At 37.9% G+C, this 18,732-nt stretch overlaps 1 protein-coding gene across 1 annotated transcript in view; it reads left to right on the top strand.

The window, feature by feature from the left end:
- Positions 1–358: 358 nt before the first annotated feature.
- The window catches only part of CMTR2 (cap methyltransferase 2), a 30,747-nt gene continuing 12,373 nt past the window's right edge, over positions 359–18,732 (top strand). Inside the window, exon 1 of the mRNA XM_072636614.1 lies at positions 359–504. The gene's annotated coding sequence lies outside the window, so the exon portion shown is untranslated. The remainder of the gene's footprint in view (positions 505–18,732) is intronic.

The following is an 18,732-nucleotide window of genomic DNA, read 5'->3' as shown; positions in this document are numbered from 1 at the left end:
CTATGAGTGGGTGCTGTATTTCCAGCCTGGGTAAAATAGGGAGACCCAGTCTCAAAAAAAATTGAGGAAGAGGAAGAGGAGGATGGAAGGAAGAAAAGATAAGGAGGGGAAGGAAATGAAGGTGGTGGTCATGAAGCCTGCATATATCAGAAGCAGGGCTTGAATCCAGGTTGCCCTGGCTCAAAAGCTGGTTCTATATCCTTTCTATCATGGTGTCTTGATATACTGCACTATGCTATGCTCTGTATGCTAGGCTACCTGATCTGGGTGGCAGGGGGGACTGACGAAGCTGTGCAACTGGGGTGGGAAATGATTGGAGTTTGATAGTTGGTTTCATCTTGTAGGATGCTGAGTTTATGGATATCATAAAGTCCAGGAGAGCAATCAGGTGGGAGATGAAGAAGTGAATTCCCTTCTTAAATGATGGAGGGTCTGGGAAGAGCTCTCCAATGTCCACCATCCACATCCAAGAAGGGTTGCAGAGTCATAGAGTACCTAGGAGATGTAAGTATATTTTTATATTACTTGAATCTAGTATATTACTATGCTATACTATTACTATAAAAAATAGATCTTGGAGGGGGAAGACCCTCAGGGTTTCTGGCCAAAACAGAAACAATTTTTATTTACATTCATTCTAAGCCAATCAGGGCCCAGACAGTGACCAAGTAGGACTTGTTCTGGGATCAGAGTGATTTGGGGTTAAGGCTGATCTTTAAGAGAAAAAAATAAAACAACAAAAAAAGTTTCAGAAATTAAAGTTTACATTCTTTTTGGGCAGAGCACTGGTAGGCAAGGGTGTGATACCCTATATGGAGAGAAAAGAAAGAGAAGAGAGTGTATAAAAGCGTATACAAAGAATGAAAGGAAGCAAGGAAGAAAGGAAGAAAAGAAGGAAGAAAGGAAGGAAAGAAGGAAGGAAGGAAAAAAAGAAGGAAAGAAACAAAAGAAAGATTCATGTTGCCCAGGAAAGGGCTCTACTCACAGACGTTGTTTGTTCTCAAAGAGGACCATGACATCAGGAAAGTGATGCCATGACTTGCAAGTGAATTGTATTATAATGAGGGAGGGCTGTGCAGAGTCACCAGCCTCACTCTCCCCTTTGGAATCATCTGGGTGCAATGGCCAGGTATTCATCAGGACAACTGGAGATGGCCCAGGATGCAGTGGGGGTCCTTAGCCTTTTCAAGTTGAGGTTTTAACAGGTCTCAGTTTGACTGAGGCAGTGCCCTTTCAGTGATTGAGACAAAAAATGGCCTCTTCTCTTTCTTTTCTCTCCACATAGGGTATCACACCCTTACCTGCCAGTGCTCTGCCCAAAAGGAATGTAAACTTTAATTTCTGAAATTTTTTTTGTTATTTTGGTTTTTTCTCTTAAAGCCCAACCTTAACCCCAAATCACTCTGATCCCAGAACAAGTCTTACTTGGTCACTGTCTGGGCCCTGACTGGCTCAGAATGAATGTGATTAACAATTGCTTCTGTTTTGGCCAGAAACCCTGAGGGTCTTCCCTTCCCAAATCTATTTTTTTTTTAAAGAGGCCATTATTTGCTTCAATTATTGAAAGGCTCTCAGTCTAACTGAAACCTGTTAAAGATCTCAGCTTGAAAAGACCAAGGTCTTCCCACTGCATCCTGGGTCATCTCCAGTTATTCTGATCCGTATTTTGCCACTGGATGGAGATGACTCTGGAGGAGAAAGTGAGGCTGGTGACTCTGCAGAGTGCTGCCTCACTTAAATCCAATTCACTTGCAAGTCATGGCATCACTTTTCTGACATCATGAACCTCTTCTAGAATGAAGGAAAAACAGCAGCAATTATTACTATAGTATTATAAAAAATGTTTTTTATTGTTGTCTTCTTATGTCATCGTGGTATCTCACTTAAAGTGAGAATGCTATAAGACCTTAGCCTGAAAGGGCCAGGGTCTCACATTGCATCCTGGGCCATCTGCATTCATCCTGATGAATATCAGGCCATTGGACCCAGATGGATCAGGAGAAGAAGGTGAGGTTAGTGACCTTGTACAGCCCTCACTCCCTCAAATCAAAGTCGACTGCAAGTCATGTCATCATCTTGACGTCATGGTCCTCTGAGAACGAAGGACAAACACAACCACAACATCATCCTTATTGCCATTTCCCCTACTCTTTCTCCTCCCACAGAGACATTCCGTATAACAATATTTTTGTAAAAGATGAAAAAAAAAATCAGCACAACTGTTCAGTACTTGGAAAAAGCCTGAGAACCTGTGCAATACGTAACACCTGTGTACCTCTCACCTCCATGAAGGAGTGGGTTGCGTTTGTCTCCTCATATCTATCCAGATAAAGGATGGGTAGAGTGACCAGATATAGATTAGGACAAGTGGAGAGTCCAGCAATTTTTTAATATCTTTACTTTTATTATTATTTAGCTTTATTTGTTGGCTTTCTAATTTTTAAAATGCATATTAAGGTCATTTATTCTTTTTTTTCATTTTTTAATATATGTTTGTAGAGATGGTTTTTTCCTTTGAGGACTGCTTTATCTGCATCCCAGAAATTTGGTATGTTGTTTCATCATTACCATTTTCTTTCACATAATTATTGTTTCTATGATTTTATTTTATTTTATTTTTTTTGTTGTTCAGTTGCTCAGTTATGTCTGACTCTTCATGACCCTATCAATCATAGCATGCCCTTTGACCTCTACTCTCTTCCAAAGTATGTCCAAAATCATGTTCATTGCTTTCATGACACCATCCATCTCATCCTCTATTATCCCCTTCTCCTTTTGCCATAACTTTTTCTCAACATCAGTGTCTTTTCCAATGAGTACTGTCTTCTCATTATGTGGCCAAAGTATTTAAGCTTAAGCTTCAGTATTTGTCGTTCCAGTGAATAGTCTGAATTAATCTAAGAATTGACAGATTTGATTTCCTTGCTGTCCAAGGGACTCATAAAAATCTTCCCCAGCAACACAAATGGAAAAGTATTGAATCTGTGATATTCAACTTTCCTTATAGTGCAGTTCTCACAGTCATACATTACTACTGGCTTTGGCTATATGGACTTTTGTTGGCAATATGATGTCTTTGCTTTTTAGCATGCTCTCCAGATTTGCACAGCTTTTCTTCCAAGGTGCAAGCATCTTTTAATTTCATTGCCATCTGCAGTGATCTTTGAATCCAAGAATATAAAATGACTTTGTTTCCATTTCTTCTCCTTCTATTTCCCAGGATGTAATGGGACTAGTTGCCATGAACTTAATTTTTTTTTTAATAATAAGCTTCAATCCAGCTTTTGCACTCTCCTCTTTCACCTTCATCAAGAAGCCTCTTAATTCTTCCCCACTTTCAACCATCAGAGTGATATTGTCTGCATATCTGAGATTGTTTTTCAACCTTAATTCTGGCTTTTGAGTCATCTAGCCTGACATTTCACATGAAGTACTCTGTATATAAGTTAAATAAATAAGGTGACAATATGCAATCTTTGTTGTACTCCTTTACCCATTTAAATCCAATCAATGTTTTCAGGTTTGGTTCTATCTGTTGCTTCTTGACCTGTATACAGGTTTCTCAGGAGACAAGTAAGATGATTTGGTACTGCGAGGACTTGCACATTTTGCTGTGATCCACACAGTCAAAAGGTTTAATGTCATCAACAAAGTAGAAGTAGATGGTTTTTTTGGAACTCCTTTGCTTTCTCCATAATCCAGTGAATGTTGACATTTTGGTCTTTAATTCCTCTACCTTTTTGAAAACCAGCCTGCTCTACTGGTAATTCTCTGTTCATGTATTGCTGAAGCTTAGCTTACAGAATCTTAAACATAACCTTGCTGGTATGGGAAATGAGCGCAATTATTCAGTAATTTGAATATTCCTTGGCGTAGTCCTTCTTTAGGATTTCGATGTAAACTGATCTTTTCCAATCAAGTGGTCACTGTTGAGTTTTCCAAATTTGCTGTCATATTGAGTGCAGCACTTTAATAGCATTATGTTTTGGGATTTTAAATCGCTCATCTGGAATTCCATCACCTCCATTAGCCTTATTGACTAAACCCTCTTGACTTCATTCTTTAGGATGTCTAGGTCTAGATTGTTACCATACTTTTGTGGTTATCAGTGATATTAAGATCTTCCTTGTATAGTTTTTTTTGTGTGTATTTTTGCCACCATTTCTTGATGTTTTTTGCTTCTCTTAATTCCTTTCCATTTTGTCTTTTAGCATGCCTATTTTTGCATGAAATATTTCCTTGACCTCTCTAATTTTCTTGAAGAAATCTCTTGTCTTTCCCATTCTATTTTTTTCTATTTCTTTGCATTACTTATATAAGAAAATCTTCTTATGTCTCCTTACTATTCTCTGGAATTCTGCATTCACTGCATTCATCTTTTCCTTTCTCCTGTCCTTTTTTGCTTTTCTTTTTTCCTCAGCTGTTTGTAAAGTCTTACCAGATGCCATTTTGATTTTTTACTCTTCTTTTTCTTTGGAATTTTTTTTTTGGGTTGTTGTTGCTGCCTCCTGTACATAGTTTTTCAGGCATTCTATCTACCAGATCTAATCCTTTAAATCTGTTCATCACCCTTACTTCATTTTTGTTAAGGATGTTATTTAGATCATTCCTATAGGGCCTGATGATTTTCCCTACTTTCTCCAATTTAAGTCTGAATTTTGCAATGAGTGGCTCTTGATCTTTGATCCATTTATTATTTGGAATTTCATTATTAAATCTCCATTTGATCCTGTATTTTTTGTTTGTGGTCCCTGAGACCACAAGGACAAGGATATTGTGTTATGATCTGTAAAAGATATATTTACTATTTCTGCCATTTTACATTTGTTTGCAATATTGCTGTGCCCTAACCCTATGGTCAATTTTTGTTAAATTTCCATGTAGTGCTGAGAAATATGTATATTCTTTTATCATCCTGTTTAGAAGATACTATAAGTCTTTTAACTCTAATTTCTCCAGTAATTTGTTAATCCTATATTTTCTCTTTTATCTTTCTTCCAAAACTGAGAGACATTGAAAACTCCTATCACTCTTGTGTTACTGTCTGGGTCTTTCTATTGCTCTGTTAATATTTGGTTTTTTTTTATGAATTTGAATGCTAAGGCATTTGGAGAATATAAGTTTATTACTCATATTGGTTTGTTGTCTATGATTCCTTTCACCACAATGTAGTTCCCTTCTTTATCCCTTTTTATTTTTTGGATGTTTGTTTTTGATTGCATGATTGCAATTCCTACTTTCTTGGTTTCAGTTGATGCACATTAAAAATTTTTCCCTTCTCTCAGTCTTATTTTGTGTAAGTCTTTTTTTTTAACATATTTATTATAAACAATAGATTATAGGATTTTATTTTATTGTTCAATCTGTTGCTCTTTTTCATTTTATTGAGTTGTAAACAGTGCATTTATATTTAAAGTTGTGAGTTATTTTTGTATTTTCCTTCATTTGTTTCTGATATTTTTTTTCAAGTTGATTTTCCCCCCTGCTTTTTGCTTCAAACACAGTACTATGTTCCTTTAGTTATTTTAGCTTATTCTTTTTTAAGGTGGCCCTAGTTCTAATATTTCTCTTCCCCTCACCTTTCTACTTCTTTTCCCATTAATTATCCCTTTCCCGTTAGTATTTTGCTTATTAGTTCTTTTTTCTTTTCTACTTTTATTTGATTACTAATTTTTGCTCTTAGTTTTTCCACTTAGTCAAGTAGACTTCGCTTTCTCCTCCCCTTTAACTGGTAGTGTTTATTAGTTTTTAAAATTTCCTTTTAGTGCCCCTTTCCAGGAAGATTTTCTCTTACCCCCTTCATTTTCATCTTCTCTTTCTATCTACTCTAGACCCTCATTGTCTAGTTCCTGGCCCCGAAATTGTCTAATCTCTGTCTATTTCTGCATTAATCATGGAATCCTCACTTCCAAGGTCCCCATTCTGAACTCTTTCTTCTTGGTAGTTCCTGCCACTGGCTTGTGGAGCTTACTCCACAGGTTCCTCATTTCCATTGTATTTAACTCTTGGAATAAAGACAATTCCTAGAGGTGACAGGAAAGATATTGCTCCACATACTTGATTTGTATTCCACCACTGATCTCTACCTTCCTTCTGGTTCCCTTCTTTTCTCCACTTGCCTCAAAATCTCTTCCCACAGTCCATGCCCTTCAACCTGAGGTTGGATGAGTGGCCTTTTCAGATCTTTTAGATAACATGCAGCACAAGGTCCCCATCTTCCTTCACAGAACATCTGTTGTCACTTATAGTAGCCTTCATCAGTGGAACCCCAACCTGGTATCTTTTCCTCCCTTTTCAATCCTTCTCTCTTCCTCCCCATCCACTTCCCTAGGTTCTTCTCTTCCTGAGCCCGCCAGGATCATTTTCCCCTCATTGTTAATGCTCAATCTGACTCATGTACATCATCCACTCCCTTTCTCCCCTCCTTTCCTTTCACACACCCTCCAATTTTGTAATGTTCCACAAAAAAATTGATTTGCCTGTAGGTAGAGTATCATCCAATTCTGTCCATAATGTTTTAGGTCTACCTCTTTACCGTTATCTACACCTGTCTTCTACCTCGATCCTTGTCACATTTAGAAACAAGTCTCTTCCTCATCTCTCTGTTCTCACTCTGTTGCTGCACTTGGGTGCTGTGTTTGTTCATCCTTCCCGCATTTCTGTTGTCTGGGGCATTTGAGAAACAAGCAATTTCTTCAGGTCTGGTTTTCTTTCTAAGAATGTTTCAAATGACTCTTTATTATTGCACATCTGTCTTTTTTTCATTTATGGTTAAACTCAGATTTGTAGGGCATGCTACTCTGGACTGCATTCTGAGCTCTATTGCTCTTCAGGGCACATTATTCCATTCCCTCCTACATTTTCTGGTGGGCACAAAATAGTCTTGTGTAATTCAAGTTTCCTTTCTTTTGTATTTGGAGGTCTTTCTCTTGATTGCTTACACAACCATGTGCCCTGTAGTTTGCAGCTTTGTTTTTTTTTTTTTCCTGGAGGGGATCTATGAATTCTTTCAATTTCATTTTCTATGTTCCTAAGTTCTGGGTAGTTCTATCATATTAATATAGTATGGCATGGGATAGGATGGGATGGCATGGCATGGCATGGCATGGTACTATATTATACTATACTAATATTATGTTTTTACTCTTTCTATACTGTTAACATTATTATAATATACACACTCTATATTACAGCTATTCCTATATTATTAACATATTATATCATAATGTATTATACTATGTTATTAGTATTCTATACTATACTATAACTAGACTAACTAAAATTATATTGTACTATACTATGCTATGCTATGCTAAGCTATGGTCTTCCTCTAGCTGAGATACGTGCCATATTGTTGGGTCTACCCAACCAAGGAAGTGGTTTGAAGGGAGACTGTCATTGGTGCCAGGCTCTGGGGATCAGGGGGAGACAGCTGTAGGAAGAGAAAGGGAACTACAGGTAGCAAGGTAGGTCCTTCTCACTCACCAGGGACCCTTCCATTGGTTGTATCACTTTGTCACGTTGCTGTCTTTGTCAATAAGGAACTTAGTAGAGTTTGACTTTATTACTCTTTCCCAAATCCTCCCTGCCCCACATCCTTGGGTTATTAGAAGCATCAGTACTTCATGACCCTATGGTTTCATGAATAGTGTTGTCTCATTCGCTGCTGCCCATCATTACCTCAACAATCCCTTTTCAATTTTATCAGCAGCCTTCAAGAGTTGCTACAGCATAAAATTTGCCACCTTATAGCCATTCTCATGATCTTCTCTGAGCCTTGAAAGACAAACATTGAATCTCTGAGTTAGTCCTCAAAACCCTTCAAGCCCGAGGGTCTCTCCCTTTATGGGTTTGGTACTCTTCAGTCATAGGCTTCTGCTAGCCAGGATCATCTCTAAACCAAGGATGATGAGGGATCAGAGAATGTTGATGGAGAATATAGGTACATTTACATCTATTCAGAGCCTAACAAGAAGTTTACAGATTTGACTGTGTACCCTTATGTGGCATTTTTCCTGGTGTATTAAATTTCTATCAATTCTGAACTGACCTTTGACCTTAAACCTTTCTTGCTCTACCCAAAAAAGGATATCTTTGGGCACTGCACCCCTAGCCACAGATGGCTATGAATGCAGAAAGATAGAATGGTTTGAAAAAGAGAGGAAGCCCAGGGTGAACCTCTATTTCTGCTTTAGCCCACTGTTCATCAAACACAATTCAATTGTTCAGACCCTTAAGAAGTATTGTGTTTCACTCAGTGACTCAAATTTTTCTGATTGTTCAGGTGTTGGCATCACTTTTGGTTAACTACTCACTTGCAGGAATGCTCACTTCAATCATATTTGACTAAAGCTCTGGGTTCAATATGGGGGCATCTCAAAAAATCCCTTTTTTTGACTTATTACTCCATCTAGGGTTTCCCCTGAGAAAAGAATTTGGCTTATTCTTTACCCCCATGGAATCATGTCCTTGGGATAACAGAGTAGGGCTCATTTCTAGTTCTCTACAGTTAGTCACAAGCACTTATGGAATGCCTACTATGCATCAGGTACCACCCCCTATCTAAGGGGAGGGAGAGAAAAGGAGGGGTAGAGAATGGCACCTCATTTCTTCTACCATACCCAAAGGGTAAAAGCACTTGAGATCATTACAAAATCAACCCTCTTTCCTCAGATCTGTAGAGTTTTCATAACTCACAGTAAAATCTCAGTTTATTTCTCCACATCATTTTGTCCTTTCCTGCCTCAATCTTGACTTTAGCACCTCTAATGACAGGAAACTCTTTACTTCATGAAACAGTCCAGTTGATTTTGGGACAATTCTAATTGTTAGGAAGTTTTCCCTTCTATTGAGCTAAAACCTACTTCCCTGTAACTTCCACCCACCAGCCCTTATTCTTTGGTGTGAAGGCCAAGCAGAATAAGTCTAATTACCCTTTTCTACATCTGTTGCTCTTCAGATATTTGAAGACAGAAATCTTGTTCCTTCCCATTCCCCTCCCTACACCAACACACAAACACACACACACACAATCAGTGGAATAGGTTAGGTACACAAGACACAGTAGTCACTGACTATAGCTATGAATTGTTTGATAAACCCAAAGACTCTAGCTTCTGGGATAAGAACTCACTGTTTGATAAAAACTGCTGAGGAAACTAGAAAATAGTATAGCAGAAACTAGGCATAGACCAACATCTTACACTGAAGTCAAAATGAAGTCCAAATAGGTACATGATTTAGACATTAAGGTGATACTATAAGCAAATTAGGAGAACAAGGAATAGTTTACCTGTCAGATCTATGGAGAAGGGAAGAATTTATGCCCAAATAAGACAGAGAGAACATTATGAGATGAGAAATGGATAATTTTGATTGCATTACATTAAAAAAGGTTTTGCACAAAGTCAATGCAACCAAGAAGGAAAGCAGAAAACTGGGAAACAATTTTTAGAGCCAGTGTCTCTGATAAAGGCTTCATTTACAAAATAGATAGAGAACTGAGTCAAATTTATAAGAATATAAGGCATTCCCCAATTAATAAATGGTTAAAGAATATGAGCAGGTGGTTTTCAGATGCAGAAATTTAAGCTATCTATAGCTTTATAGAGAAATCCAAATGAAAACAACTCTGAGGTTCCACATCATACCTATCAGTTTGGCTAACATGACAAAACAGGAAAATGATAAATGTTGGAGAAGATAATGGAAAAATTGAGACATTAATGCATTGATGGTGGTGTTCTGAACTGATCTAATCATTCTGGAGAGCAATTTGAAACTATGCTCAAAGGGATATAAAACTGTGCATACCCTTTGATCCAGCAATACCACTACTAGGTCTGTATCCCAAAGAGACCATTAAAAAAAGGGAAAAGGACCCATATGTACAAAAACATTTATAGCATCTCTTTTCATGGTGACCAAGAATTGGAAATTGAGGGGATGCTCATCATTTGGGGAATGACCGAACAAGTTGTGGCATAGGAATGTAATGGAACACCAGTGTTTTATAAGAAGTGATGAGTAGGCAGATTTCAGAAAAAACTGGAAAGATTTATATGAACTGATGTTGAGTGAAGTGAGAAGAACCAGGAGAACACTGTACCTACTAACAGTCACATTGTGCGATGACCAACTTTGTTAGACTTAGCTCTTCTGAGTAAAGTAAGGTTCTAAGATAATTCCAAAAGACTACTGATGGAAAGTGCTATCCATATCCAAAGAAAGAACTGTGGAGTCTGAATGCAGATCGACATACACTATTTTCTCTCTCTTGTTTTCTTTCTTGTGGGTTTCCTCTTTTGTTCTGATTCTTCTTTCACAATATGACTAATGTGGAAATATGTTTAATATGATGGTACATGTATAGCCTATATCAGATTGCATGCCATCTTGGAGAGAGGAAAAGGGAGAGATGGGAGTAAAATTTAGAACTCAGTCTTACAAAAGTGAATGTTAAAAACTGAAAATAAATAAATAAATGAAAATTCCTCCCCTCTCTAAGCACACAGTTCCTTCTAGCCTTCTAGTCCCTTTGCTCATGGATGTGACATAACCATCCAATAAGTAGACTTTCATTCATCACGGTGAAAGAGCTGAAGAGACACTTCACATTATCACCAGAATGTCTGTTAATTGTTTAGAGGAGATACTGATTCCCCAGGCATCCTTAGCCAGCAAACTTGTGATCTCACCAAGTTCCAAGTGATGAGAAAAATCCTTTTTCTTAGGGCTGCCTGTACCTCATTTCTCATTGCTCTGATGTTCTTATATCTGTTTTCCTGCCAAAATAAATCCATGTCCTCAGTGGAGGCCAAAACAATGGTGTCAGGAGCCTCAGATTTGGAGGTAGGAGAATTGAAATCTAGTTCCACCTGGTTCTGATAACTTTCTGACCTTGGGTCTCTATTTCTCTACCTAAAAAATGTGAAAAGTTCTTACCACCTCAGGATATGAAGCCTCCAGAAAGAAAATATGTTCTTTTTAAAAAGATCAGCAACCAAAGTCCCTGGCACCTTTTCTTTGAAGCAAATGTCTATTTTAATACTAAGGTATAATGCTTTGATATAAATGAGATAGTGTATGTGAAAGTGCTTGGTGGTTGGTTACCAGGTTATATAAATGTAAGTTATTATGATGATTCTAAGCTAGTTCATAGGTCTAAGAAGTTTTATTCCATTGAGAAAAATGGGGACATAAAATCAAACAGTAATGGAATTAAATGCCTCAGACCCAAACCAGTAAGAATAGGGAGTAGCCAAGTTGATAGAATAGGATTTATTTTTGCAGTCTCTTTCACACAAAGGTATCCCACCAACCTTTTGCGACCAATTATTCTGTGTGTGTGGAAATGCCAGCCAGTTATCCAGGCAGTGATACATCACACAGACAGCATCTGCAGATGGGTAAGGGTGGTGATAATTACCAGTGCCTAAAAGCTTTCAGTTTCAGCAGGCCAAAGCCCACAGCATCAGAGATTTGACAGGGATTACTCATTAGCCTCTGTCTCAAAAGCTCCGTTACGGCAGATAGTCATCTTTTGGACCATTCGACTCTGTCTCCTTTCCCCAGCTAGGGACGGTCTGCATTTCTGAAGTCCTTGGTATTTCTGGTAAAAGAGAAAAGTAGCATGGAAGTGGGTGTGTGTGACAATTGTCTGAATTAAGGAGGGGGTCTCTAGAGAGAGGAAAACCTCGGAAAATCATCCAAGGTTCATTCACAGGTCAGATAAGTGAGAACCTTACATTTCTGCCTCAGTAAATTTCCACTAACTTGATCATTTCAAAGTTCATTTATCTCCCAAGCCAACATTCTCATGCTGAGCTAAACCAACCCAGAGGGTAATTAGACATTTTTTCATGGGGCTTTGTAGAGTAACCTCCAATTCTTGCAGTTTATTGCTCTAGGGAGCAGAAGTGACCGGTGCCTCCTGGGAATTGTGTCTAATGGCTTGGAATCATGACACCATGGCTGGCTGACTTTGCTGAAGTCACGATATTCATCACTTCACCTTGATTAATACCTTGGGTTAGCCTGGAAATTCCAGCTATTTCCTTTGCTGAAGTAGAATTGGATGAACTCAGCGGGGGTCCCACAGAGGTCTTTGTGTACTGGGGATAGACTCTGCCCACCTGAGGCCTGCATTTTCACTGTGGGAAGCCCCCTCTCTTATTCCTGAATGCATGAGGGGAGAGCCATGGCAGCAGGAAGGGCCATTTTTCTTTAGATCTGGTAGGGAGGCTGCTGAAAACTCAGTACATATCAGTAGCAGCAGCATTAATAACATTAGAAATAACCTTAATAATAATATATAATAATATTAATGATACAATAATAATAGATAGGATTTCATTGTATAAACTTGATCATAGCAGGGGACTTTTAACCTGGTATCTATGGATTTGTTCTTCTATGCAATTGATTTTCTTTGTAATTCTAAGCATTTTGATTTATACACTGAACAGCTTTATTCTGAGAAGGGGTCAGGTCAGTAGGTTTCATCAGACTGCCAGAGAGTCCAAGACACAAAAAATGTTAAGAACCCTGTCATAGGGTTAAGAAATTATATCTTATTAAGGAGAAGTAAGAGGATATGAGGTTTAAAAATAGTATAAAACCAGAATCACCAAAGAAAGGACCAGCTGCAGTGATGGATTGATATAGATATAAGGGACCTTTGAGAATACATACTCTTAGACCATAGGATGGCAGAGTTGGGTCCTTAGAATATAGACTGTTAAAACAGATAATAAAAGAGCCAGAAGAAACCTTAGAACACAGATTGTTATACAAGAGGATTCAGAGAAGGTGGGACCTTAGAAGGCACTATTCTAGTTTATATAAAGTTAGAGGTAGCAGGGGTCTTAGAGGTTATTTAGTTCAATCCCCTAAGAGAGGGAATATCTTGTCTGAAGCTACACAACAAGCCAGGATTAGAATTCAAGACTCCTGTGGGCTAGTCTAGTGCTTATATGGGAGACAACATTTAAACAGTTTTGAATCGACATGGCATGCATGGGGTGAGTTGGAGTGAATCTCAGAGGGAAGACACAAGTCCGAGGGAAGGTATGAGTCAAAAGAAAGGCCTCTTGCAAAAGGTCGGATTTCAGGTGAGTCTTGGAGAAAGCCTGGGAAGCCAGGAGGTAGAGAAACAAGGAGAGTATTCCAGGCCTGGGTCAGTCAACTACTGAAGAAGGCTGGGCATGAGGTCATGGGGACCCTTGGGATTTCCTGATCAGGCTTCTGTCAGGTATGTTTTCTAGATCTGTTTGGAGGAGGGTTTTTTTTTAATGTGGGGAGAAAATTGTAACTGATGTGAAGAACTCACCTCACTTATCATTCATCAACTTGGCTTTTCCTCCTGGTCTCAAAATTAAAAAAAAAAAAAGTTTCATAGATCTCAGGTTAAGAACTTTTGATCTACCTCGTCCAACTCCCTCAGAAGCAAAAACGAAGACTCAAAGAAGGAAGGGAGCTGTCCAAAGGCCACAGGTATAGCCAATGGTCTATCTAACTCCATCAAATTTCAAAGAATGAAATTGAACTCTAGAGGGGCTTCAGTGACCTGCCCAGGTCACAGAGAATTGTTGGCAGAATCTGGTTTCCCCAGTCACAGGACTCCAAGTCCAGAAATCTATTGACTGTACCATACTATCTTTCCATCTCCTGGTCTAGGGGTTCTGTCCCTGACTGCTACTAATAATAGAAAATGATTTAGGCTTTTCTTGTATCAATTTATTTGTGCCTCACTACAACCCTGGGAGGTAGGTGCTTTTATTATTCCCGTTTTGCAGAGGGAAAAATTGAGAAAGAGAAACAGAGTCAAAGAGCTAGTGTCTGAAGCAGGATTCAAACTCAGGTTTTCCTGACTCCAGGTCCAATACTCTAACCCTTTCACCACCCAGCTGCCTACTCCATGTTTCCTCTTTTGTTGTCCAAGATCACATTCTCAGTTCTTTCTAAGCTCCATGCTCACTGCTTTGCCCTTCTTTTCAGGCAGCAGAGGCCTTCCTCCATAGCTACTGAAAGTTAGGCTTAACAAAGTAATGTTAAAGCATTTGAAATAATACAGTACAGTTATCAATATGACTTTTAAGAGAAAGATATTTGAAATAGATAGCATGCCATTAAGGTTCAGAGATCTGAAAACACAATGAAGAAACCATTTGGTGTCTCTCGCTTCACTTCCTCGGATCATTTATCTGGTTTATTCAGTGTTATAAAGGGAATAAGAAGGCCCTTCCATCTTAGGTGTCCATTCAGCATTCAGTATCTATTTTCTTCTGCTTGGATCAGTTTTTCTTCCTTGGGCTCAGCTTTGATCGAGGCAGCAGACTTTTCCCTCTCTATCATTTGGTAAGCAAGCTTAGAAAGGATACGTTAGTTCCTAGCTTGTATCCAATCTTCCCCTCAAACCAAGATTTGAAAACACAAAGCTTGCTTCAAGCAAGCAGACCCTCAAAATCATTAATTCAGTTTAGAAAGAGGCTTTGGGCATTTTCAAAACACCAAGAAAATGTGAAAGACTCTTTCCATGTGAATAATTTTGATTACATAAAATTGAAAAGCTTTGGCATAAGCAAAATAAACACTGTTCAAATCAGAAGGGAATAGTTTGGGAAAAAAAACAACCCAACTAACCTTCACAGAAAATTTCTCAGAAAAAGGTCTACTATCTAAGACAATATAAAGAGTGGATACAAATATATAAGAATTAGTAGCATTCCCTAGTAGGCCAAAAGACATGACTATGCATTTCCCAAGTGAGCAAAAACCAGTATGAAAAAATACTCTATCACATTTAATAAGAAAAATTCAAGTTAAAACAACTCCAAGATTTTGCCTCATACACATCAGATTGGCAAAGATGACAAAAGAGGAAAATAGCAATTGTTGGAGGTATGTAAGTGGGAAACAAGTTTTTATTAAGTGATTACTGTATGTCAGGCACTATAGTAAGTAATGGAGATAGATATAAGAAGAAGAAAAAAGACAGTCCCTGCCCTCAAGCTTACAACATAGAAAAGACAATACATAAGGGGAATGGGGAGAGGAATGTGCCTGGTACTGGAGTTTGGTGTTGAAGTCAATCAATCAATAATCAACTGATAAACATTTATTAAGTGCCTACTATATGCCAAACACTATGTTAAGTCCAGAAATCAGAAGCACAGCTGGGAGGGGAATGAAGGTTGGTTGGCCTGAGTCTCCAAAATGGAGACACCAGGAGAAATTCACCAGTTGAGGAAAAGGGTTCATATAGTGGATGGGTGTTCCAAGGTGAGGAGGCCCTAGGCACTGAGGAAGGTTCCAGGAGGAGACTGTTACAGAGGCATTGTGTTGAAGACTAGAAAGTAAGAAGCTTAAGTCATCCGTTTACTGGTGGAGCTCTGAATTGGTTTAATCATTCTGGAAAACAATTTGGAACCATACTCCAAAAGATACTAAGCTATAATGCCCTTTAACCCTATGACACTAATATTAAGCATGTATCCCAAGGAAGTTAAGGGCAGAGGGAAAGGATCTATATGTACAAGAATATTGATAGCAACATTTTTTATTGTAGTAAACAATTGGAATCATAATAGTTGCTCATCAATTTGGGAATGGCTGAATTGTGATATAGAAGTATAATGGAATTTTATTGAGATGTAAGAAATGAGAAATGTGATAGATTCAGAGAAATATAGAGAGGTTTATTTGATCTGATAAAGAATGAAATGAGCAGGACCAGGAAAATAATTTATATGATGACCATAGTAATAATATGAAGGAAAACAACTTTGAAAGATGTCAGAAATTTTATCAAATCAGGGTCAAATTATAACACAATGATGAGACATACCTTCATTCTCTTGGGGGAGAGGGGATGACTAGAAGAGTATGGCACCAGATATGGTGAATATTTTTATTTATTTTGCTTGACTACACGTATTTATTATAATGTCAGAGAAAATATTAATATGAATTTAGTACTCTGTGATTTAGACTCAAGTATGCCAGAAACAGCATTATTGACTTGAACTTTGATCTATATCAAGCTATTTTTTAGCTTGAAGAAGGAGAATGATGTCCAAACTGGTATAGTCCCCCATGCCCTCTGGCATAGTGCTCTGCCCCAAGAAAATTTAATGTAATATTTATAGGAATCTTGAACAAGGAATGTAAAAAACACAGTTTGGGATTAACATTCCAAAGTAGTCATTACTCAGATTTTTTTGGATCATTTCCCCCGAGGAATTCCTTCCTGTGATCAATATCTTAACTTTGAATTTTTAAAAAGAAGACACCGTACCCAGATAAGTCATGCACTAATCACTCCAGGTAGGTAGGAAGGCAATAATGCTATCTAGACAAGAGTTCAATTTGGTTATCACTCTAATTCTATTTCAAAGGAAGGTTCTAGCTTTTGTCCTTCCCACTTTCCTAAAGGGAAAGTTGGGGAAATGTTTTAGATTGGAGAAATAGTATTTCTTAGTATTTCAAGAGAAACTAAAAGTTGGTTTAAAAAAAAACCATACTGTTTTACAAGAAGGAAGGGCTTCCACTGGCATAATCTGGAGGAAGTGGGTTGCTGAATAGTGATACACATGGAATAAAAGAGCATTAGTAAAAACATTTTAAAGGGTGCTCAGAAGGAGATGGGAGATGCATTCTTAAATTGTTAGATAAGAGTATTGACCAGACCTGTCATTTTATTGGTGCAGGGAATTCCTAGGTGAGGCAACACCCTTGCCCATGCTGGTCAGCACCTTCTTTGCAACTTAAGAGTTGTCTAGTAGAGCATTGAGAAGTTAAGCCACTTACCCAGGTCTATGTATATTTCTGTAAACACACACACACACACACACACACACACACACACACACACACACACACACACACACACACACACACCCCAAAACAAAAAGAACCTCTGTTCATGGCAGAAGTTGACAGCTTGTTGTATAGGTCTTCTTTCTTGTTCTTACTGTTTTAAATGTTTGTGATTGCTGAATTCACAACAAAGGAGAACTTTGAAATAAAAAAGAATGAAATGTATTAGTATGCACAGAACACAAATATGAAATGGATCATTTTCTCCTTGGGTATTGTTGTCCCAGTGTTTTAATTTATTCCATTTTTATCGTCAATGAGCCAACAGGCACTAATTAAGTACCTACTATGTGCAAAGCAAAGTTTATCCAGGAAAATGTATGGATTGAGATGACAATGAGTTATCTGAACATGTGTCCTACCTGAGTTTTGCAAAATGCTTTCAAGATAGGCGTCACCTTGGAAGGACATCACATCAGTTTGAATTGCTGGGTAAGTCTTGCATTCCACTGCAGGTCAGTCAGCTCAAATGTAAGGTCAAAACAAGATTGGACCTATCAAATGAGAAAAGAGAAGCTACCTAAGCAGCTTTCTTCATTTATTGGTAGAAGACTGCATAATGTGGCCTGACTGAGCTTTTCATAAGAAAAAAACAAAAACCCATCAACGGGAAAGTGGTGCAATTGTTGATTTTTTTGTCTGGTGGAAGAAAATTATGACAAGGCAATGAAAACCACAAGTTATGGAAATATTTGTCCTCTTGAGGTAAGCACCATTCCCAGAATGAAAGCAAAGTCTGAGAAAAAGCACTTTTGCCAAATAGCAAAGTCAAGGACAACTTACCTGTTTGACCCCATACTATCAAAGGAAAAGATGAAGTCAGTGGCTCAGTGGGCACCAGGCAAGGTAGAGGAATCCATACCTTTTTCTTTTGAATATAGAATTGCACCCCCCCTCGCCAAAATGAGGAAAGCTCTTGAAGTTGCAGATTACCATCCCAACTTTTCTTAAGGTTCTTTTGTTCTTACATTTATATATCTGCTTAGAGCTGGAATTTGAAATGCATGCTTTGAACAGTCACACCTTCTTAGCACACCATGTGGCCAGTTTTTAAATCATAATGTTGAAAGCACATAGTGTTGAAAGTCTTGAGACCAATGTTCAAATCCTTTGCCATAGGATCCTGGGTAAATCAAGTAATCCCTCTGAGTCTCTTTTTTCCTTATCTATAAAATTATATGTTGTTAGAAAAAGATGGAGTCTTAGGCATCTTGCAGTTCTGACATTCAATTGATGGATATCAATTAATAAGAATTATTAGGTTATCTCTTGTGCCAAAGGCTGAAACGATCCCTACTCTCCAAGCATCTTACATTCTAGTAGGGGAGACAAGAAGTACATGTAAATATCTGTACAGCTTAAGTTTAAATTGATTAAATACATACTTATATACACATTACATTTAATAAGTAATTATATTTATTATATAAATATATAAGCATCCAACTTATATTTAATATTTTTATTGCTTATATTTGATAAGCAAATACATTTACATATACAAATCAATTATATTTAATAAATAAATTACATTAAATACATTTATACATGCAAATAAATTACTTCAAGTACAACTATATAGTAGATACAAAGTAGGCAAATACAAGGTGGTTTGGGAGGAAGGGCAATAGCTGTTGGGGACAATCAGGGAAGGCTTCATGCAGGAAGTGGTGCTTGAGTGGTGTCTTAAAGGAAGAGAGAGGGACTCTGTCTCTCAGGAAGAGGTAAAGAGGGAGTGTTTTCTAGGTACATGGGATAGCAATGCAAAGTAGATGGAGTACTATATGTGAGAGGGAGAGACATATAGAGAGTGACACAGAAGGAGAGAGAGAGAGAGAGAGAGAGAGAGAGAGA

This window comes from Notamacropus eugenii, chromosome 1 (assembly GCF_028372415.1).
Source record: "Notamacropus eugenii isolate mMacEug1 chromosome 1, mMacEug1.pri_v2, whole genome shotgun sequence".
In the NCBI taxonomy this organism is placed as follows: Eukaryota; Metazoa; Chordata; class Mammalia; order Diprotodontia; family Macropodidae; genus Notamacropus; species Notamacropus eugenii.
This window is presented reverse-complemented; position numbering and strand designations above follow the sequence as displayed.